The following is a 24,561-nucleotide window of genomic DNA, read 5'->3' on the forward strand; positions in this document are numbered from 1 at the left end:
TCCATCTCTAATCCAACCCACTTACGACCAGTGAAAAAGTGTCAGTCAGTATACATAGAGCTACAAAAGCCTATCCACTTGGGTAAGTGAATAGTTCTTAGAAAAATGGCGAAATGGAGACTAGGCAAACACACCAAAATCTACTACAAAATCTGGCTACCATTTGTTACATTGATTTTGGCAGTTTGCTAAATATTTTTATTTATGATCATTTCTGTGGGTACAAGCCCATAAAGATAGGCAGATTTTTTTTTTAAGGGAAAAATAATACTCACTTTATTAAAAATATAATCCAGCAAAGGAAGCAGAAACAAGCACAGTCACTTGTCCGCCCTGGTCACACAGGGGAGTTGGCAGGGCTGGTATCAGGACCCTTACCTCCTCTGCCACTTCTACAATAATCCTTATTTTTGTCAGAAATGGGAGGTTGGAGTGTCAGTCACTGGGGAGACAGATCCATCATGGAGGTTGGCTTCTTATTGCCCTTGCTCAGGTAAGCACTCTGGGGCCCTTTTCCCAACTGTCTTGTTTCTACACTCACAGCCCCTTTTCATGGCCCATCCCCATTCCCACATTTAGAATAGCCTTATCCTCAACTAGAGTTTACGATTTATCATTGGCATTTAGAACCCAACCTTTCGGAATTCTGTTTCCTGTTTCCAAAACTGAGAGCATGACTGACATAGTATGCACAGGCTACAGCCTCAGAAGAACGCCTATCTACAGTCTTTATTCTTTTTAACCATTCTTTCTTTAAAACCCATACACACACTAAATCAGCATATCAAAGATAGGAGATACAAAGCTTTTTGTGACGAATTTAAATAAGGAGGCTTACAAGAGATTAAAAACCTTTATTCTGCCTTAATGCTTGCCAACAGGAATATCTGAAAGGTCATCAAAAGAGGGAAACAAGTATCTGTGCCATGGAGGAGCCTGATCAGAGGCCATATTGCAGTCAAGGTTTGGTATTTCTGTTTGTATCTTGATTTTCCTTAACCAGGTATAGATCTTTTGTTCTGGTTACTCTTGAATAATTTGAGTGTTGACCAAGGCTATTGGAGAGAACACTCTCTAACATTTCTTGAAAAATTTACTACATGACAACTACTTTATGTAATGTAAGGACAACCATGCAATGTTTATGTTAATCCCCATAAGGCAGCTATGATTGTTATTAATTTGCAGATGAGAAAATGAAAGCTTAGAGAAGTTGAGTGGCTGGCCATAGTCATACAGCGAGTGAGCTGACATATGTCCATGGGTAGAATATATCCCATCTCTGTCCACTATTCCAAGTTTGCCTCCTCAGACTTATGTCTCCTTTACAGTTCAATATGTTTTATCTGCAGAGAAGGCAATGGCACCCCACTCCAGTACTCTTGCCTGGAAAATCCCATGGACAGAGGAGCCTGGTAGGCTGCAGTTCATGGGGTTGCTAAGAGTCGGACATGACTGAGCGACTTCACTTTCACTTTTCACTTTCATGCATTGGAGAAGGAAATGGCAACCCACTCCAGTGTTCTTGCCTGGAGAATCCCAGGGACGGGGGAGCCCGGTGGGCTGCCGTCTATGGGGTCGCACAGAGTAGGACACGACTGAAGCGACTTAGCAGCAGCAGCAGCAGCATGTTTTATCTGATGGTTGCTCATCTATGAGAAGAAACAAAGAAACAACTGGAAATGCAGAGGTTCTAGGTCCAGACTTTGAACTTAGTAGATATACAAACTTCAGAATATCTGTTGACTTCTGCTAGCCCATTTTCTCCATTGATGACAAGGGGACACCATACTACACATAGAAGAGATCAAGCAGCAAGCATTGTGTCAAAGTACTGAAACAAAAGACATGTTCCATGTCAGCACCCTCACTATTGTAAGTTCTCTGCTTCCTGGCACTAATTGTCAGAGAAGGAACCAATAAAATAAAACAATATATTCAGTTTCCTATTACTTCAGATCTCTTGGAAGACAGCTTAGAGATGTCTATGAAAGTTTGGGTGGTAATAGAAGAGGAAATGGAGAAGGCAATGGCAACCCACTCCAGTACTCTTGCCTGGAAAATCCCATGGACAGAGGAGCCTGGTGGGCTGCAGTCCATGAGGTCGCTAAGAGTCAGACATGAGTGAGCGACTTCACTTTCACTTTTCACTTTCATGCACTGGAGAAGGAAATGGCAACCCACTCCAGTGTTCTTGCCTGGAGAATCCCAGGGACGGGGAAGCCTGGTGGGCTGCCATCTATGGGGTCACACAGAGTTGGACACCACTGAAGCGACTTAGCAACAGCAGAAGAGGAAAAGTTAGCTCTACTTTTAATAATGTGATATTTTGCCTGTTGATTGAATGATCACTGCTCTTCCACTGCCGGCCCCTTCTTAGTGGATGCTTTGCTCTCCCTCTGTTTCTGTGGCCAGAAGATAGAGTGGAGTCACCTTCTGAGGAGACCCTTAATCCTGCCCAGCAGACGCACTGGGTGTACTGTGCCGAGAACACTGTATTGGGGAACCACAAGGTCTGGGTATCGGGTTCTATTCTACCATCGCTGACTCAATAGCTAGGGAGTCAGAGCCCAGCTGACTGGGGTCTGGACTTCAGTTGCTCCATTTATAAAAAAAAAATGAAGTCTCTGGACTTCTGTTGCTCCATCTATAAAATGAGAAGACTGGAAGAAAATATCTCCCTGGGACCTTCCAGCTTTCATGTTTTATGACCTTGAGTGGGAAGAAGGAACACTCCTCAAGGCTTACCTGATCCCCTCAGCCAAGTCTTTGCAGGCTTTTTGGCCCTGAAACTAAAGGGGTTTTCTTTATGCCTCTGTCCTGCCTGCTTTCTGAGTCTAAGAGCTCAACACAGAGGGATGAGCTGCAAAGTCAGTGTAGAGCACACTAGGTGAAATTCACTTCCTATGGAATTTGCACATTTCACTGGGACACTCTGTGGTTCATTTTGCAGGTTTTGCTGACTTCTACACAAAAGAGGCATGCACTTGAAGGAGTTCTTTTTCACAGTGAATACTTGAGTATAACTCTAGGTATGAAAGACCCTCTGGATTGCATAAACCAGGGGCTTGCTAGAGTGGTGGTGGGTGGGGAATCCTCGACACCCTTGATGGCAACCGTCACACTTAGAAAGTCAAAGGGCACAACCTGGTTAGCACTCGGTTCACATATTTCATTTTCAATTCAGAGATTTCAAATTCCAATGTCACCACTTATTTGACCTCCGTCAAAGTGTTTAACCTCTTTGCCTCACTTTTTTTAATCTGTAAAAAGAAGAGAACATTCTTTCCTACCTCTCTGGATTGTTGTTGAAGATAAAATTTCACTTTTCATAGAAAATGCTTAGCAGAATTCCTAGTACATCGTAAGTATCCAAAACATGTTGGTTAATATTAGTATCCCTCAAAACACATGCCCCCCCTACTACACACAGAACCCAAAAAAAAGCAATGTTTTGATTACAAAACACAATGACTATTTCCCTATTGCATAAGCAAAACAATTATGGTTTTTCATTTCTTTGAGTTTCAAGCAAAACTATGGGTATAAAATTCAGAGCAGGGCCAAATTGAATTTCCAGGAAAGTAATATCTGAGAAGCTTTTAAGCAATAGAGAGGTTTGCTGGCTGAAAGGCATAAACACATCTTAATCTTGGAATCAGAATGGCAGCAGACAGCATGGCTGGCCCCTGACCACTCACTGATGAACTTCTACCTACATGAAGACCAAGGTACACTGGCCAAACTTCACTTTATTCCATATCTGCTCCCTGTGTCTTTATTTCTTTTCTCTAGAGAAATATTTACATGGCCAGCAGGAGCTTGGGAAAACTGGGTATATTCATGGAATAAAGCTATCATGGAGAATGTGGTAGTAATGGGGTTGGATATTGTGGGCATGCTACTTATGTGTAAGATTATCTTCCCACATGTCAGGCTCACATATATAAATAGCTACAGGGATCAGGCAGACAACATAATGAGTGAAATGGACTATCTTAAGCCTATGGCAGATCAGAAAACACACATCCTCTCTAAAGAAGGCAACCACTACTCTGCTACTGTTGCCATTTAATGCCACCAGATCTTTTCGTTTTAAAATAGAGCAGAAACTGTAGATTTTTAGGTCAGTCTTCTTAAATTTTTAATTAATGGCAACTCATGAAAGTATTTAGAACACCACTGGAGTCAAGACATTAGTCACACTGGAACACCCAGTGATGATCAGAGCTCAGATTTCCAATGATTGGTGCACGTGTTTGAGGGTATGAGGGGCGAGGGCAGTGAGAAAGACTTCAATTTCTACTGCATTGTTTTCACCAAACACATTTGTGGTTAGTTATAAAATCTTTCCTTATGGTTACAAACAGCATTCAAACTTCTGCTCCCAGCCATAAGGGAGTAAATGGTACCAGATTTGCCCTCCCACCATAAACAAGTATAAAGATGGTCGAAGTATATGAAGTATCTTTCTTTAAGCATTAACAACAGACAGTGAAGGATTGTTATACCTGAGAGAAGAGAAACATATAAGGTGAACCTCCATGTTTTCTATTAGGGGCATTTTCCTAATGTTAACAAAACAAAATTAAGCCCAACTGGAGTGGATTGGCACTTCTGCTAAGTTGAAAAGGCAGAGATCAGAATTCCAGACTGTAGAAGTCCTTGGATTTTTTTAGGGTACTAGGAAGAAGGGAGCTCCAAAAGTGGGTGTTCCAAAAGCCTGTGTGGGATTCACCATATGTCCTTGGCTGAAGGCTGGGCTGGGACTTTGCAGGACAAGACTCAAGAAAGTCTTGTAGAGAGCAGCTGCTGCAGGGCTGAAAGCTGACTGCAGAAACAGGAAGTTATATAGTGCTAAAAACATTAAAGCTCTGGTGCAGACAGAGTGAGGAAACCTCACCAAGACCTTGGGGCATTCAGTTGAGAACCCCGAAAGGCCACACTTCTGGAGCAAGAATCATATCTGAAAACAAAGCCATAGCACAAGTTTAAGGCTGAAACCAAAAAAGACCTGTCCTTAAAAAGAAATTCAACAAAGCCTTGCTGCTATTTAGTGACTAAGTTGTGTCCAAGTCTTTTTGCAACCCTAGGGAGTTTAGCCCACGCAGCTCCTTTGTCCATGGGGTTTACCAGGCAAGAATACTGGAGTCGGTTGCCATTTCCTTCTCCAGGGGATCTTCTCAACCCAAGAATGATCCTGCATCTCCTCCATTGACAGGTGGGTTCTTTACCACTAAAGAAGCCACTAAAAGAAGCCCAAACAAGGCCTAAAAGAACCTAAAAGAGTGTCTAGTCCAACCCAGGGATAGAACCCAGGTATCCTGCCCTGCAGGCAGATTCTTTACAGTCCAGCCACCAGGTAAGCCCCCTAGTTATTTACCTGCTTCCCAAAACAAAACTCAACACTCTTTCATGTGTACACCCGTGGCTGATTCATGTTGATATATGGCAAAACCAATACAATATTGTAAAGTAAATAAATAAATAAAACACTTGTTCAAAAAAGAAAAAAGAAAATGACATAATTTAGGTCCCTACAACAAATCATTGACAACATTCATCATACAGTACAAAATTAAGAAATATGGGAAGAGGCAGAAAAATGCAGCCCACAATAAGGAATAAAAGCAGTAAAAAGAAACAGATCCTTAGATAGCCTAGACAAGACCATGAAAGCACCTATTAAAAATGTGTTCACAGGGTTAAAGGAAAAGATGAGATTCCTCAACAGAGAAGTGGAAACCATAAGAAGATTCAATAAAATTCTAGAACTGAAAAATACAAATCATATAATGAAACATTCACTGGATAGGCTTAACAGTTGGAATATTAGAAACTATAGAAGAAAGAGTTAGTGAATATCAAGATAGAGCAAGAAAATTATCCAATATGAAAAACAGAGGAGAAAAATTAACAAAGATTTATTTATTTACAGAACAATGTGACATGCTAATATATATATAATTGGAGATACAAAAGTAAGGAAAGAGAATGGTGGGAAAATACAAAGAAATACAGAAATAATAAGGCCAAAGTTTCTTCAATTTGTATAAAAATATCAATTTATAAATCCAAGAATCTTGAAAAGCCCAAGAAAAATGATATTTACTAAAGATCATACATACAGGCACATCATAGCAGAGTGTGAAAATCAAAGATAAAGAGAAAATCTTAAAATCAATCAGTGGAAACAAGGAGATATCTTACATTTAAGAGAATAATGATATGAAAATATATGATTTCTCCCCAGAAAAAACTGAGGTAAAAAAGACATTGACTTCTTTAATGTGGTGAAAACAGCAATAGCAACATTTCTCTATTGGAAGTCTATATGCAATAAAAATAACCTTTGAAAATGAAACTGAAATAAAGACAACTTCAGATAAATGAAAGTTGAGAGAACTACAGAGTGTAGGCACTACAAAATATGAAATAAGAGTTTCTCGATCCAAATAAAATAATACCAGTTAAATATATGGATCTACCAGAAGGAATGAAGAGAATCTAAAATGGTAAATGTAGGATAAATTTAAAATATATATTTTCCCTCTCTTAATTTTGTTGGAAAACAGTTTATTCTTTCAGTTCAGTTCAGTTCAGTCTCTCAGTCGTGGCCTCCCTGTCCACCAACTCCCGGAGTTCACTCAAATTCACGTCCATCAAGTCGATGATGCCATCCAGCCATCTCATTCTCTGTCATCCCCTTCTCCTGCCCCCAATTCCTCCCAGCATCAGAGTCTTTTCCAATGAGTCAACTCTTCGCATGAGGTGGCCAAAGTACTGGAGTTTCAGCTTTAGCATCATTCCTTCCAAAGAACACCCAGGGCTGATCTCCTTTAGAATGGACTGGTTAGATCTCCTTTCAGTCCAAGGGACTCTCAAGAGTCTGCTCCAATACCACAGTTCAAAAGCATCAATTCTTCGGTGCTCAGCTTTCTTTATAGTCCAAATCTCACATCCATACATTACTACTGGAAAAACCATAGCCTTGACTAGATGGACCTTTGTTGGCAAAGTAATGTCTGTGCTTTTCAATATGCTATCTAGGTTGGTCATAACTTTCCTTCCAAGGAGTAAGTGTCTTTTAATTTCATGGCTCAAATCACCATCTGCAGTGATTTTGGAGCCCCCCAAAATAAAGTCTGACACTGTTTCCACTGTTTCCCCATCTATTTCCCATGAAGTGATGGGACCAGATGCCATGAACTTAGTTTTCTGAATGTTGAGCTTTAAGCCAACTTTTTCACTCTCCTCTTTCACTTTCATCAAGAGGCTTTTGAGTTCCTCTTTACTTTCTGCCATAAGGGTGGTGTCATCTGCATATCTGAGGTTACTGATATTTCTCCTGGCAATCTTGATTCCAGCTTGTGCATCCTCCAGCCCAGCGTTTCTCATGATGTACTCTGCAGATAAGTTAGATAAGCAGGGTGACAATATACAGCCTTGATGTACTCCTTCTCCTATTTGGAACCAGTCTGTTGTTCCATGTCCAGTTCTAACTGTTGCTTCCTGACCTGCATACAGATTTCTCAAGAGGTAGGTCAGGTGGTCTGGTATTCCCATCCCTTTCAGAATTTTCAACAGTTTCTTGTGATCCACACTGTCAAAGGCTTTGGCATAGTCAATAAAGCAGAAATAGATGTGTTTCTGGAACTCTCTTGCTTTTTCAATGGTCCTGCGGATGTTGGCAATTTGATCTCTGGTTCCTCTGCCTTTTCTAAAACTAGCTTGAATACCTGGAAGTTCATGGTTCACATATTGCTGAAGCCTGGCTTGGAGAATTTTGAGCAATACTTTACTAGCGTGTGAGATGAGTGCAATTGTGCGGTAGTTTGAGCATTCTTTGGCATTGCCTTTCTTTGGGATTGGAATAAAACTGACCTTTTCCAGTCTTGTGGCCACTGCTGAGTTTTCCAAATTTGCTGGCATATTGAGTGCAGCACTTTCACAGCATCATCTTTCAGGATTTGAAATAGCTCAACTGGAATTCCATCACCTCCACTAGCTTTGTTCATAGTGATGCTTTCTAAGGCCCACCTGACTTCACATTCCAGGATGTCTGGCGTTAGGTGAGTGATCACACCATCGGTATTATCTGGGTTGTGAAGATCTTTTTTGTACAGTTCTTCTGTGTATTCTTGCCACCTCTTCTTAATATCTTCTGCTTCTGTTAGGTCCATACCATTTCTGTCCTTTATCGAGCCCATCTTTGCATGAAATGTTCCCTTGGTATCTCTAATTTTCTTCAAGAGATCTCTAGTCTTTCCCATTCTGTTGTTTTTCTCTATTTCTTTGCATTGATCACTGAGGAAGGCTTTCTTATCTCTCCTTGCTATTCTTTGGAACTCTGCATTTATTAGTTAGTGAAAGTAAAAGTGAAGCTGCTCAGTCGTTCCGACTCCTAGCGACCCCATGGACTGTAGCCTACCAGGCTCCTCCGTCCGTGGGATTTTCCAGGCAAGAGGACTGGAATGGGGTGCCATTGCCTTCTCCAGGAGATCTTCCTGACCCAGGGACTGAACCCGGGTCTCCCGCATTGTAGGCAGACGCTTTACCATCTGAGCCACCAGGGAAGAAACACATGACAATAATAGCACAAAAGATAATGATTAAACACAACACTGTTGAAGCTTTCATACATTTTATGTGAAGTAATACAATACTAACTTTAAGTAACTTATGATAAATTAAAGTTGCAAGCTTTAATCCCTAGTAAAGTAGTTCTCAGTTTGGTTTGCAGAATAACCATATCAACAACACCTAGGAATTTTTTATAAATGCAAATTATTAGTCTCTATTCAGAATTACTGAATCAGAAACTCTGGAGTAAGGGGCTTATCAATTTTTGCTTTAACAAAAATTTTAGGTGGTTTGGGAATGACTGCCTTAGACCAAAAAAAAGCAAAGCAAAAAATTATAAAGATGTGTTTCTAGGGTGATAGAGATCAATATAAAAGAATATAGAAGCAAAAAAGCATCTTACGATGCCATTCTATCCCTGCTATGAAAATCTGACAAAGACGTTACAAATAGTCAATTACAGAACAATATGTCTCATAAGCATGGATACAAAAATCCTTAATAAAATATTAGCCAACTGATCAAAGTGAGATCTGAAAAAAATGACACATCCTGAGTGAGTGAGGTTTTTCCCAGGAACAAGAGACTAGTTTAATATTTTTAAAAATCATTCAATATAGTTTACCAAATCAACAGATAAAAAAGAGAGCAATGACATGATCATCTTATTAGAGGCAGGAAAATATCTGACATAATTCAACACTCACTCATTCATGGTTTTCCACTAAGTTGAAAAATAGGTAACTCTCTTACCCTATTCTACATCTGCATCTACAGAAAGTCTAAAGCTAACATCATGTTCAATGTTGAATCACTGGATTCTTCTGTCTAACACTGAGAGAATGCAAATTTTATCACTTGTATGCAAATTTCACTAGAAGTCTTAAGGAAATAGAAAGAAAAAAAGAGCATAAAGATTGGAAAGAAAAAGCAAAATTCAGTTTATTCATCTATTTACATGATTGTTTGTGTACATATTCTAAACTATTTCTATGTATAGGTAACAAACAATTGGAAAATGAAATTTTAAAAAATAATATTTAAAATAGCATGAAGCACACCAAATAGTTAAGAATAAATCTGATTAAAGATGTACAAGACTAATACTTATGAGAAAATAAAACCCAAATAAATAGAGAAATACATCATTGCTCCTGGATTGGAAAAAACTGTAGTGCTAAGATGTTAATTCTCTCCTAAACAGATCTGAAATTTTCTACATACTCTCAATCAAAATCTCAATTGATTTTCACTGTGACAATTTATAAGATAATTTCTTGAAATATATTGGAAAAGCCAAAGGACTTAAAATAGCCAAAGCGATTTTGAGAAAGCTGGAGTACATGCACTACCAGTTTTAAAAGTGTACTATAAAAGTATATTAACCAACAGTGTGAAAGTGGTGTCAGGATAGTAGAACATAACAGAATCCAGAAATAGACACAGAGAAAGTCAGCTGGTTTTCAACAAAGTCACCAAGGCAATTCAATGTGGAAAGGAAATCTTTTCAACAAACGGTGCTGGATATCCATGTAGGAGAAAAAAAGCTGCTGCTGCTGCTGCTAAGTCGCTTCAGTCGTGTCCGACTCTGTGCGACCCCATAGACGGCAGCCCATCAGGCTCCACCGTCCCTGGGATTCTCCAGGCAAGAACACTGGAGTGGGTTGCCATTTCCTTCTCCGATGCATGAAAGTGAAAAGTGAAAGTGAAGTCGCTCAGTCGTGTCCGACTCTTAGTGACCCCATGGACTGCAGCCTACCAGGCTCCTCTGTCCATGGGATTTTCCAGGCAAGAGTACTGGAGTGGGGTGCCATTGCCTTCTCCTACCTCTCACCATACACAAATTGATTTTAAATGGCTTTCAGACCTAAACATAACTGCTGAAAGTTTCGTTTCTAGAGAAAAAAAAAAGGAAAGCATTGAATCCTGGGGTTGGCAAAGATTTCTTAGACAAGACACACAAAGCACTAACTGTCAAAAAGTGATCTTTTTTTAATCAAAATTCAAGATTTTCTCCTTTTCAAAAATTGCAGTAAGTAAGTGAAAAGCTAAGCCTGGGGGAAAATATTCACCATTATTTTATTTGACAAATATCTCACCTATGTTTATAAAGAACTCCTACAAAGCCACAATTACAAACAACCAAATTTAAAAACAGGTGAAAAACACAAATAGACATTTTGCAAAAGCAGATATATGGATGGCCAGGAAGCATGTGAAAAAATCCTCAGCATCCTTAATCATCAGGGAAAGGCATGAGGGAAATTTACAGTGTGATGGAAAATTCTGTATTGTGATTGAGGTGTTGTTTACATAGGTTATATTCTGACAAAACAAACTGAACTTTACACAGAAGATTAATATCTCACCATGTATATCTTGCTGCTGCTACTGCTAAGTCGCTTCAGTTGTGTCCAACTCTGTGCGATCCCAGAGACGGCAGCCCACCAGGCTTCCCCGTCCCTAGGATTCTCCAGGCAAGAACACTGGAGTGGTTGCCATTTCCTTCTCCAATGCATGAAAGTGAAAAGTGAAAGAGAAGTCGCTCAGTAGTGTCTGACTCTAGCGACCCCATGGACTGTAGCCCACCAGGCTCCTCCGTCCATGGGATTTTCCAGGCAAGAGTACTGGAGTGGGATGCATTGCCTTCTCCATGTATATCTTACCTCAGTTTAAAGGTGTATAAACAAACAGCTTGTATTTTTTTCGAGTTGATTTGTTGCTTTTCTAGTATTTGTACTTGAGAGTAGGCCTCCTTGTTTGTTTATTATTCATTCATTCAGCATTCTCTATGTGCCAGGCTTTGGGTTTTAGAGTTACCAGTCTGTCATCAATTTGAGAATGATCAGGGACACATGCGAGTGTAGAATGCAGCATGGCCAATTCAGTCGGGAGATTTGAGTATTAAGACAGAGAAGTGACTGGGACGTGAACCTGGGCATTGACATTGGAGATAAAGAAAAGGACAAACGAAGGTGATTTGAGAGGAATTTGAGGAGTATGCTCAATAAGACTGGTTAGATGTGGGGAGTAGAATAGAGAAGTACAGCAGAGGGAGAATTAAAGATTCTTGTCTTCAGTGACTAAAGATTAATGCTAATGTCCCATAATCAAGAGAGGAAATATAAGAGGAATAGGTTAGGGCAGGAAATGGCTATGGATAACGGGCTGACACAAGATCTTGCGTTCAGTTTTGCACAGACCGAGTTGAGGTACCTAAGGAATTGAGTTACCTACTAGGGGAGATCAAATAGGGAATTGAGTATAACATCAGAACACAAAGAATTGTAATTGCTTCATTTTTTTGCAGTAGAAATTTGGCTTGGTTCCTGCATATCTTTTTTCAGTCTCATCTATAAAATGAACTTAGTCCTACTGACTCTTGTCACCAAAATATTCCAAAGTTAATGGCAAAAATTTGACTTGATTTGTACTTTGAAACCAAAACAAATTTTAGTATTAGCCGCTCAGTCATGTCCAACTCTTTGTGACCCCATGGACTGTAGCCTGCTAGGCTTCTCTATCCATTGAATTCTCTAGGCAAGAATGCCGCGTCGATAGCCATTTCCTTCTCCAGGGTATCTTCCCTACCCAGGGATTAAACTTGGGTCTCCCTCACTGCAGGCACATATTTTACCTGTCTGAGCCACCAGGGAAGCCCAATTAAGCTCTATTATGAGTTCATCATGGGGGGAGTAAAAGGTGTATGTTTGGACGCAAGCTGACCTTGATTCTAATCCTTGTTCTGCCATTAAGAACATTAATTGTAGATATATTAATTTAACTACACGAATCCAGCAAAAGGGGACTAGAAATCCTCTTTTGCAGTGGTGTTCTGGTAATTAGGAGGGTGTACAGGAAAATAGCTCTCACAAAACCTGGCACCCAGTAAAGACTCAATCCAGATCCACATACCAGTAGCGTTCCTTCCAGATGATGGAGGGATGATGTTTCACTAAACAGCCCTAGGTGAAAGCATGAAGTTTGACCAACCTCAGATTCCATTTCCCTCCCCCTCCCTCTCCAAAGCCCAGGCCTCCTCTCCTCTTTTCAACATCAAAATCAGCTCGCAGGAGAGGATGTGACATCAGTCACTTGCTTCTGATTGTTAATGAGCTTACGTCATCCCCTCCCTTCAGAGGGAGACTTTACATTCCAAGCCTTTTATGTAACAATAGGAAGAATGGCTTTGTTTCTGGTTAAAGGCTCAGTGTGCTGGGGAGGAAAGAGGCTGTGCAAACAGGGGCCCCTAGGTGAGACTCCTGAAATCTTACCCATGAAGGTAAATAATCCTTCCCTGCAATCAAGTTAGCAGCTAAAAGCAAAGGAGACCCCTATTTCACTATATCTAGTGTCCATACGTTCCCCCTCTCTCTCTGCAGCTGAACATTCCACCCACCACAGGGTCTGATCACCTCCCTGGCTTGTAGTTTTATTTTGGATTTCAATTATTGTATTATTAGTAGTTGTAATTCTCCATAAGAGACAAATAGGGGGAAAGGGAGTATTTGCCTATTATTTATTACTCTTTAAACTAAATGTCTGCAGGTTAATTAAATTGAAAAGTATTCCCTCTGGGATGTACCAGGTCCCTGGTGATCCAATAAGGTAATAAAACCATGGTGAAAGGGAAAGCATTATCGCATGGTGCTTTATTCTCATCAGCAAGGGCATCCAAATACAAATTTAGTCAATTATTGGGTGATTCAGAACAGATTTGCTGGGAACTAAATTAGCTAAATGGTCTGTGTGGGCTCTGTGGTCCCTGTGGGGCAAATGAGCCAAAGTTGTCCAAGGGCCAGTGGTCCCATGCCCTGACTAAACACATTTACCCAAAAAGTGACTATCAAACAAAGAATTCTGCTCTGGTTTTATCAAAAAAGTGTCTACCACTATGGCAGCAACCTCTGTTAGGGATGTGTGTCTCTATACATATTTAAATCACCTCATTTCCTTTGTTTCTCCAATCTCCCTCCATTAATTCATTAATTTGATTAAGACTTTGTATCTTCAGTTCCTCTAAACAATAGGACAGATGTTATCAGATCTGAACAACAATGAAATCAATGAAGACTGTAGAGAAGCAAGAAGAAAGGTAGAGGGTAATGGCAATTCTTCACGGAAAGCAACCTAACCCATTTTAAATTTAATTTGGGGTGTCATTAATTTCAGAGTTCCAAATGCTAAGGCCATTTTAATCATGCAGATCCCACATCCTTCTGAGTTGTGGCAGAGAATTCTTTTTTTTTTTTTCCTTGTGATCCTGTGTTAGTAAGGACATGCTGGGCAAACAGCCAAGGTGCTATAAGCTCAATAATAATAATAATCTGTACTTAAAGTTCACATGATGTCTATTAGCCGTTGGCTCTTCTGATAAGGGGAGAGTCACCTCTTCAGATTCTATTGCTGTTTGACTTAGCACTTTCTTTAGTGAATGAGAAATGCCATCAAGTAAGCCATCTCTCTTACACGGAGGGGAAGAGGGCATGCAACACAGACGACAGAGAAAAGCTCTGGAATAAACAAACATATAAAGGAGATGTGGGTTTGGTGTGGGAAAGGATTTGAGGAAAAAATGAAAAGAAACTGACCTTGCAAAGGAGGGCAAAACCCTCTCTCTTCTGGAGAGTTGTCTTAGGATGTGTGATTTATTCTGAACCCGTTCACTCTCCACCAAAAGAAAAGTAACTTGGTGATCTACTTCACCAAGATCAACAAGATCAAATAGATACTAAATCCCAAGTCACTTTAGCTCACACACTAGGTTTGGATTCTCTTTTCTGATAGGTATCATTTATTGAATTTATAGTGTATGCAGAGAATTCACAAGTTTTTTGAATACATTCGCCTTCTTGTTCATCACAAAATCTGCACTATTTATTTTCCTCATTTTGTAAATGAGGATACTGAAGCTTTAAGAGGAAATAGAAAATTTGCCCACAGTTGGCAAGAGGGAAAGCTGGAAATTTTATCTGGAATCCCAAGCCTTCCACTTTTAATTCTGCATCACCAGGCTTTTTTTCAACAACTTGTAAAGATGTTTTATTGTTGCTCTCTCTCTTTTTTTAAATAAAGAGTTCAAACATGGCCTTCTAAAATATGGGTTCTTTTTTTATTTTTATTTTTTTAGTTAAATAGGTATCTAGATTCTTAGATAGGAACTGAGATGTCTAATATTCTATCCTTTCCAGCCTGCTCCAAATATTTAAATTGGATTTTAAAGGCATAACTAATCAAAATGGTCTTAGAAAATCAGCATGTGATCAGTTTGGAAGATTGTGTGAGTGCTAAGTCGCTTCAGTAATGTCCAACTCTTTGCGACCCTATGGACTGTAGCCCACCAGGCTCCTCTGTCCATGGGATTCTCCAGGTGAAAATACTGGAGTGGGTTGCCATGCCCTCCTCCAGGGGACCTTCCCAACCCAGAGATTGAGCTTCATCCCTGAAGTCCTAGAAATTAGCTGCCAGGGGAATGTAAAACTTAATATGAATATACTGACTGAACTGAATATGGATGTAGAACGTAATATGTCCTATGCTGGACTGGTTTGGGCTAGAAGTTTTCATGAATGTTCTGAAACCAGTTTGTTTCTCAAAGTCCCACATTTATTTTCCCTGTGCCTCCTTAGAAAGTGGGATTAGCGATTTTATTATCTCATTTTGCAAAGGGTCTTCCCTGATAGCTCAGTTGGTAAAGAATCCACCTGCAATGCGGAGACTGGGGTTCAATTCCCAGGTCAGGAAGATCCGTTGGAGAAAGGATAGGCTGCCCACTCCGGTATTCTTGGACTCACAAAGTGTTGGACACGACTGAGCGACTTTCACTTTCACTTTGCAAAACAGTCAAGGATGAATAAAATAACACTAGCAAAATACTAATTGTTAGAAAGGTATAAACAATTTAAAAAATAACTACTTCAAAAACTTTATTTCCTTCAATTCACCTTCTAGGGAATGAAGACACAAGACAGTCAATAATTCAAATTCCCTAGTAAAATGGAAAAGTATTATTGACCCTGAAGAGCACAGAGGTTAATTTATTTGCAAAAATCACCTCCTGCCACATGCTCTGGGTGGAGAAGAAATTATGTGAAGCTGTATGAGAAAACAATCACCTTTCTCCCTCTACATCCCTCCCCCCATTTCTGTTCATTTTGGAGGAGTGTTGGTAAGGGATTGCTTCCCAGAAAGTAATACAAGGAAGGTGCTTGAGTATGCTTGAATGTATCAAAGCATATATGTTTATTTTTGTCCATGAGAGAAGCCATAGAGACCAGAAGTATTGGCAATATGGATGACAGCCAAGCACATTTTGCAGGCCAGGCAGAATTTTTGCAGGCCTATTTATTTATTTATTTTTTAATGATTTGCAAGGCTGGGTAAATTGAATTACTCACTGTTGATTATAAAATGGGTTAGTAGGCAAGCCCAGAAGGTCAACTTGTTTACCACTACAACTGCTATCATTTCTCTCCATCCAAAATTATTCTTCAAGGAAATTATTCCCATCTTTAATCCAATCTATAAAGACGATGGCATGTCTTCAAATCATTCCCAATAATTCCAGTAAGAGAACACTAAATTTGTCATGACTTGTTGACATTTGAATTTTAAATTAATTAATCTCCATTAGGAAGCTTTTTTATTTAAAAGATTCTTCTTTTAAATTGTATTTGGAATGATATATATGGGTTTCCCAGATGGCTCAGGTAAATAACCTGCCTGTCAATGTAGGACACATGCGTTCGATGAATCCCTGCATCAGGAATATTCCCTGGAGGAGGAAATAGCAACTCACTCCATTATTCTTGCCTGGAAAATCCCATGGACAGAGGAACCTGGCAGGTTACAGTCCATGGGGCCACAGAGAACTGGACACAATTGAGCGACTAAACACACACAATGATATGTAGTGGACGATTGCTCTTTATTTGATTATTCACAATCTATCCCCTTGTCTTCTGATAAGGGAATCCCAATTCCTTTAAAGGAAAGTATTTCCCCCTCCCAAAGTATATATCATGGATGGGACTATAAATGAAGCCTTTCTATCCTCCTCTAAAAGAGTGACAGGGGGAAAAAAAAAAAAAGCCATGTCAATTGGAGCCATTCTGGCAGTAGAGCCTGGTGAGATGGACTAGTAAATATTAAAACAGAATTCTAAAGCAGTTTGGTTCCTTTTCTGTTTTTTTGTTTTTAACACTTAATCAGTCCAGTTCCTGAGTTTTGCCTTCCCTTCTGTGATCTGCCCTCAATGGTACTCCCCTCTGCCTCCTTGTCTATTCCCATCTTGTGTAAGTTAGCCAGAATCCATTCCTTTTGCTTGTAACCACATATTTTAAGGTCTCAAGATACTAAAGTCAACTGGAAGTAATGATGTCAAGACCAAGCCTGATCCAGGGAGGCAGAGGACTTGTTTTAAATAGTTCTGGCTTTGATCTCATTCTCCCCTTGTGTTGTTTTAAAAATATCTAGGAGAGGAAAAAAAAGTTACAACAGAATCTTTTAATTAGTTACCAGATCTATTGAAGAAGAGGTGCAGACTTAAACCTTTTCTAGCATTTGCCTTTTTGCATTTTGTACCTTGGACAGTAGTCTGTGTCCAAGTCAATTCTGATATAAAAAGTAAGCAAAATATATCACTTAACAAAAAAACAAGACCAGGTGAGATTTTCATCTGACAATTTTCATCAGTGTCCCTTCAAGAGACAACATTGGGAATTTATGAATGAAATTAATTTTGAATTCTGTATCAGACCATGCCAATTCCTTCACTTTGTGAATTCAAGATCTGTTTCCAAATTAGGTATTTCATTAGCTTTAATGTATCTTCTAACCTGATTGAGACTTTAGGATGTATTTTGTAATTTGGGTTCATTCATAAATCACTCTTTAGGAAATTATTGTATGAATAAAAACTGGAGAGAATCATACTCTCTGCTCTGTTCTAAGAATTGAGGTAATAACAACAAGTTAGCACATGTTTCCCTAGGCATTGAGATAAGCTACTTGGGTAATATAGTGAATGGCTAAGACCGCAAGGAGGGGAAAGTTGGAAAGAAAATAAATATTTATCAAACATATTCTTTGCCAAGTATTATATTAGAAAGTTATTATCTCTATTTTTCAAGTGAAGAAAACTGAGACTTAGAAACATTAAATATTTTTATTACTCATTTACTGAAGATTTGCCATGGGCTAAAGATTGTGCTAGGCCCTGGAAATCCAAAGATGGCTAAGATGCAGGAATAAATGGCAGGTTCATGAATTAAACCCAGGTCCATCTATCTCTGAAGCCAAACACAATAAATAATATGCCTCCCATGGAACATTGCCTAAGTCAAGATCACTTCTCCTGACATGAAAATAAGACAAAGAACCAGAATAGAACCAGTTTTTTCAATGTTTTACCATCAGAACAGCATTCATGGGAATTTTCATAATTAGAATCATTTCTCAGTATAGTAGAGGAATTTTATAATTCTCAATTTTATGATTTTATTTTTCCCAAGACTCCTATAAAATTGAGAACAAATATTCACTCTCAATTAACAAATCATATATCATTCTCATTTAAAATATAGAAAGAAAAAAAAAACTTAATGAGATTACTTAATGAACATCCTAGAATGAAAAAAAAAAAAAATGGTGATGTGGGTTTAATGGTCCAGACAACACAGTGACTTAGCTCAGATTATTGGCTTCCAGCAACCACCCCAGTGCAACTCAACCTTGGAGATGCCACATGAGAATTTAAGAAGCTAAAGTGGCACAAAACCTTTATTATTTATCACTAACTGCAAGTAGCTCTTGGGAGGATAAAAGCAGTAAGAAAAACAGCCTTAGAAGGTAGGTCAATAGCCAAAGTTTTCTCTTCTCCACATTGTCATGGCACATCCCTGCTAACTCACCATTCCCTCAAGGCAGGCCAGTGCCAGTCCAAGGTGGTATAACCTCAGGGCAACAATGCAGCCCAGTAAACTATTGGCGGTGTGAAGCCAAAAATAGACCTCACAATATCAAGAACTCAGTGAGTAGCTTGCACAGTGCAGTGAATGAACATAGCTGAAGAAAGAATTGGCGAGTTAATAAATTATTTTACATAGGGCTTCCCTCATGGCTCAGTTGGCAAAGAATCTGCCTGCAATGCAGGAGACCCAGGTTTGATTCCTGGGTTGGGAAGACCGCTTGGAGAAGGAAATGGCAACCCAGTCCAATATTCTTGCCTGGAGAATCCTATGGACAAAGGAGCCTGGCAGGCTACAGTCCATGGGGTTGCAAGAGTTGGACATGACTTAGGGACTAAAGCACCACCAAATTATATGAACTCCTTATTGCCAAATTCAGACTTAAATTGAAGAAAGTAGGGAAAACCACTAGACCATACAGGTATGACCTAAATCAAACCCCTTATGATTATACAGTGGAAGTGAGAAATAGATTTAAGGGCCTAGATCTGATAGATAGAGTGCCTGATGAACTATGGAATGAGGTTCGTGACATTGTACAGGAGACAGGGATCAAGACCATCCCCGTGGAAAAGAAATGCAAAAAAGCAAAATGGCTGTCTGGGGAGGCCTTACAAATAGCTGTGAAAAGAAGAGAAGCAAAAAGCAAAGGAGAAAAGGAAAGATATAAACATCTGAATGCAGAATTCCAAAGAATAGCAAGGAGAGATAAGAAAGCCTTCTTCAGCAATCAAAGCAAAGAAATAGAGGAAAACAACAGAATGGGAAAGACTAGGGATCTCTTCAAGAAAATCAGAGATACCAAAGGAACATTTCGTGCAAAGATGGGCTCGATAAAGGACAGAAATGGTATGGACCTAACAGAAGCAGAAGATATTAAGAGGTGGCAAGAATACACAGAAGAACTGTACAAAAAAGATCTTCACGACCCAGATAATCACGATGGTGTAATCACTGACCTAGAGCCAGACATCCTGGAATGTGAAGTCAAGTGGGCCTTAGAAAGCATCACTACAAACAAAGCTAGTGGAGGTGATGGAATTCCAGTTGAGCTCTTTCAAATCCTGAAAATGATTCTGTGAAAGTGCTGCACTCAATATGCCAGCAAATTTGGAAAACTCAGCAGTGGCCACAGGACTGGAAAAGGTCAGTTTTCAATCAAACCCCAAAGAAAGGCAATGCCAAAGAATGCTCAAACTACCACACAATTGCACTCATCTCACACGCTAGTAAAGTAATGCTCAAAATTCTCCAAGCCAGGCTTCAGCAATATGTGAACCGTGAACTTCCTGATGTTCAAGGTGGTTTTAGAAAAGGCAGAGGAACCAGAGATCAAATTGCCAACATCCGCTGGATCATGGAAAAAGCAAGAGAGTTCCAGAAACACATCTATTTCTGCTTTATTGACTATGCCAAAGCCTTTGACTGTGTGGATCACGATAAACTGTGGAAAATTCTGAAAGAGATGGGAATACCAGACCACCTGATTTGCCTTTTGAGAAATCTATATGCAGGTCAGGAAGCAATAGTTAGAACTGGACATGGAACAACAAACTGGTTCCAAATAGGAAAAGGAGTACGTCAAGGCTGTATACTGTTGCCCTGCTTATTTAACTTATCTGCAGAGTACATCATGAGAAATGCTGGACTGGAAGAAACACAAGCTGGAATCAAGATTGCCGGGAGAAATATCAATAACTTCAGATATGCAGATGACACCACCCTTATGGCAGAAAGTGAAGAGGAACTAAAAAGCCTCTTGATGAAAGTGAAAGTGGAGAGTGAAAAAGTTGGCTTAAAGCTCAACATGCAGAAAATGAAGATCATGGCATCTGGTCCCATCACTTCATGGGAAATAGATGGGGAAACAGTGGACACAGTGTCAGACTTTATTTTGGGGGGCTCCAAAATCACTGCAGATGGTGATTTGAGCCATGAAATTAAAAGACGCTTACTCCTTGGAAGGAAAGTTATGACCAACCTAGATAGCATATTCAAAAGCAGAGACATTACTTTGCCGACAAAGGTTCGTCTAGTCAAGGCTATGGTTTTTCCTATGGTCACATATGGATGTGAGAGTTGGACTGTGAAGAAGGCTGAACGCCGAAGAATTGATGCTTTTGAACTGTGGTGTTGGAGAAGACTCTTGAGAGTTCCTTGGACTACAAGGAGATCCAACCAATCCATTCTGAAGGAGATCAGCCCTGGAATTTCTTTGGAAGGAATGATGCTAAAGCTGAAACTCCAGTACTTTGGCCACCTCATGCCAAGAGGTGACTCATTGGAAAAGACTCTGATGCTGGGAGGGATTGGGGGCAGGAGGAGAAGGGGACGACAGAGGATGAGATGGTTGGATGGCCTCACTGACTCGATGGACGTGAGTCTGGGTGAACTCTGGGAGTTGGTGATGGACAGGGAGGCCTGGCGTACTGCGATTCATGGGGTCGCAAAGAATCGGACACGACTGAGTGAATGAACTGAACTGAACTGAGTGAAAGTTGCTCAGTCATGTCCAACTCTTTTGCAACCCAATGGACTATGCAGTCCACAGAATTCTCCAGGCCAGAATACTGGAATGGGTAGCCTTTCCCTTCTCCAGTGGATCTTCCCGACCCAGGACTTGAACCACGGTCTCCTGCATTGCAGGCAGATTCTTTACCAGCTGAGCTACCAAGGAAGCCCCAAAAATTATACATAAGAACTATCCTCAAAGTCATTAGAAAGATATAAAAGTTGTAAAAAATGAAGTAGAATAAATAATAAGGAAGTTAGAATTAGAATAGACTCCATCAGTTATGAGTTGCAGAAGAAGATAAATCAACCTCCATATAGAGAAAATAAAATATTTGCAAAATAATGGTGAAGAATTTCCTGAAATTGAAGGAAAAATACATCCTTGGCACCATTTGTCCTCTACTACTGTAGTGTGTGATACACTACAAAGAGTTGACCAGGAAAGAAAAAGACAAGAGATCCAAGAAACAAGTTTCATACCAGGAGAGAGGCAACAGAGATTCTTAAGTTAATGGGGAGAGGGATTCCAGGATGACTGTCTTGTGGCAGAGCCAGGGAGGAACAAGTTACTATTAGAGAAGGAAGTCAGAAGAGGGCTCTGGAAAAGTGCCTCCAAGAAAATGATATTTTAGAATATCTGGTGTGTTTGAAAGTATTGGAGAAAGACATAATCATGGCAGAAATTTCAGAGGTGAATCGATGTTTGGTGCCTGTGAGAATTTGCTGTATGATGCAAGGAACCCAAAGCTGGTGCTCTGTGACAACCTAGAGGGGTAGGATGGAGAGGGAAGTGGGAGAGAGGTTTAAGAGGGAGGGGACATTTGTACACCTATGGCTGATTCATGTTGATGTATGGCAGAAATATTGTAAAGTAATTATCCTCTGATTAAAAATAACATTAAATTGAAAAAAGTAAAAAGCAAATCAATTATTAATGCCAAGAAAAAGAAATAAAAACTGTACAAGAAGGAAAATATGAGAACATATTATGATACTTAGTTTTGAATAATCTCCATTTCATATAAATTGTGTCCAAAGATGGAAAAGAGGAAAGTTGTCTGTATTAGTCTGATGGTGCTGACATAGAAAAGTACCACAAACTGGGTAGCTTTGACAAGAGAAACTTACTATCTCACAATATCAGGGACTGGGAGTCCAAAAGCAAGGTGTTGGCAGTGTTGGATCTTTCTGAAGGGAGGAGGATCTGTTCCAGGCATCTGTCCATGGCTTATAGATGGCTGTCTTCCTGGTCACTTGGCAGTTTCCACATATACATTGTCTGAATTTCCCCCTTTTATAAAGAATAAGCCCACCTTACTGAGCGTACTTTAATTAATTACTTCTATAAAGATCCTACTTCCAAATAAGGTCACATTCAGAGGCAAGGAGAGTTAGAACTTCAAAATATGAGTCAGTGAGACACAATTTAGCCCATAACACTAATCAACACATTTCATGAGGTTAGTATATCTTTGATAGTAACATCAAATAAGAACGTAGTTGAATAAGCACTGCTTTGTTACAGTATAATAAAGATATGTATAGGTCAGTTTCAAGTATGAGCAGAGAGGTAATCATCTTAAATAACTGAATCCAAGAGCATACCAAAAAATTTTATAATTAACTCAGGTTTATCCTTGAAATAGAAGAATGAGTAAGTCAGACATTCTATAAATATAGTTCACCACTTTAACAGACAAAAATAGAAAATCCCTGATCATTCCAGATGCAAAACACTGTTTGATAGAGTTCAATACTTATGTTCATAATTTGAGAAAACTTAAAACAATAAGAAAAATAGCTAAATGTGATAAAACAATTAGATTAAAATAAAATGTAAGGTAACATCTTTGTGACATAGGGCAGAGAAAGGCTTCTTTTTTTTCTTTTAATTGAAATATAGTGATTTATGCGTACGTGCGTGCTAAGTGAATGCATGCTAAGTTGCTTCAGTCATGTTCGACTCTTTGCGACCCGATGGACTGTATGTAGCCCACCAGGCTCCTCTGTCCATTGGATTCTCGAGGCAAGAATACTGGAGAGGGTTGCTATAGTTGATTTATAAAGTTGTGTTAATTACTGCTGTGCAGGAAATTGATTTAGTTTTATATATATATATACACATTTGTTTTTTATATTCTTATTCTTTATGGTTTACCATAGGATGTTGAATATAGCTCTCTGTGCTATATAGAATGACCGTGTTGTTTATCTATTCTATATATAAATGCTTACATCTGCTAATTCCAAATTCCCACTCCATTCCTCCCCCAACTCTTTCCCCCTTGGCACCACCAATCTGTTCTCTCTGTCCATGATTCTATTTCATAAATAGACTTGTTTGTGCCATATTTTAGCTTCCACATACAAATGATATCATATGGTATTTATCTTTCTCTTTCTGACTTACTTCCCTTAATATGATAATCTCTAGTTGCATCCATGTTGCTGCAAATGGCATAATTTCATTCCTTTTTATGGTTGAGTAGTATTCCATTGTATATATGTACCACATCTTTTTAAAATTTTTTATTTATTTTTTTAATTGGAGGACAATCACTTCACAACACTGTGGTGGTCTCTGCCACACATCAACACGGATCAGCCTTAGGCACACATGCATGCACCCCTTCCTGAACCCCCCTTCCACCTCCCTCCCCAGCCCACCCCTATGGTTGTCCCAGAGCACTGGCTTTGAGTGCCCTGCTTCATGCATCAAACTTGCACTGGTCATCTCTTTAACATATGGTAATATACATGTTTCAGTGTTATTCTCTCATATCATCTCACCCTTGCCTTCTAGCACATTGTCCAATAGTCTGTTCTTTATATCTGTGTCTCTTTTGCTGCCCTGCATTTAGGATCATCATTACCATCTTTCTAAACTCCATACATATGCATTAATATACTGTATTAGTGTATCTCTTTCTGACTTACTTCACTATGTATAATAGGCTCCAGTTTCATCCACCTCATTAGAACTGACTCAAATGTGTTCTTTCTTATAATTGACTAATATTCCATTATGTATATGTACCACAACTTCCTTATCTATTTGTCTACTGGTGGATATCTAGGTTGCTTCCATGTCCTAGCTATCGTAAACAGTGCTGCAATGAACACTGAGGTACATGTTTCTCTTTCAATTCTGATTTCCTTGATGTGTTTGCCCAGCAGTGGGATTATTGGGTCATATGGTAGTTCTATTTCCAGTTTTTTAAGGAATCTCCACACAGTTCTCCACAGTGTCTATACCCATTTTCATTCTCACCAACAGTGTAAGAGTGTTCCCTTTTCTCCACACCCTTTCCAGCATTTATTTTTTGTAGACTTTTTGATGGCAGTCATTCTGACCAGTATGAGATGATACCTCATTGTGGTTTTGATTTGCATTTCTCTAATAAAGAGTGGTGCTGAGCACTTTTTCTTGTGTTTATTAGCCATCTGTATGTCTTCTTTGGAGAAATATCTGTTTAGTTCTTTGGTCCACTTTTTG

General features: G+C 39.4%; 1 long non-coding RNA gene across 1 annotated transcript in view; it reads left to right on the forward strand.

The window, feature by feature from the left end:
* The first annotated feature begins 417 nt into the window (after window positions 1-417).
* The window catches only part of LOC133227768 (uncharacterized), a 36,935-nt gene continuing 12,791 nt past the window's right edge, over window positions 418-24,561 (forward strand). The window contains exons 1-2 of the long non-coding RNA XR_009729935.1: window positions 418-493; window positions 882-963. This is a non-coding gene — a long non-coding RNA (uncharacterized LOC133227768). The remainder of the gene's footprint in view (window positions 494-881; window positions 964-24,561) is intronic.

The sequence above is a fragment of the Bos javanicus genome, chromosome 2 (assembly GCF_032452875.1).
Source record: "Bos javanicus breed banteng chromosome 2, ARS-OSU_banteng_1.0, whole genome shotgun sequence".
In the NCBI taxonomy this organism is placed as follows: Eukaryota; Metazoa; Chordata; class Mammalia; order Artiodactyla; family Bovidae; genus Bos; species Bos javanicus.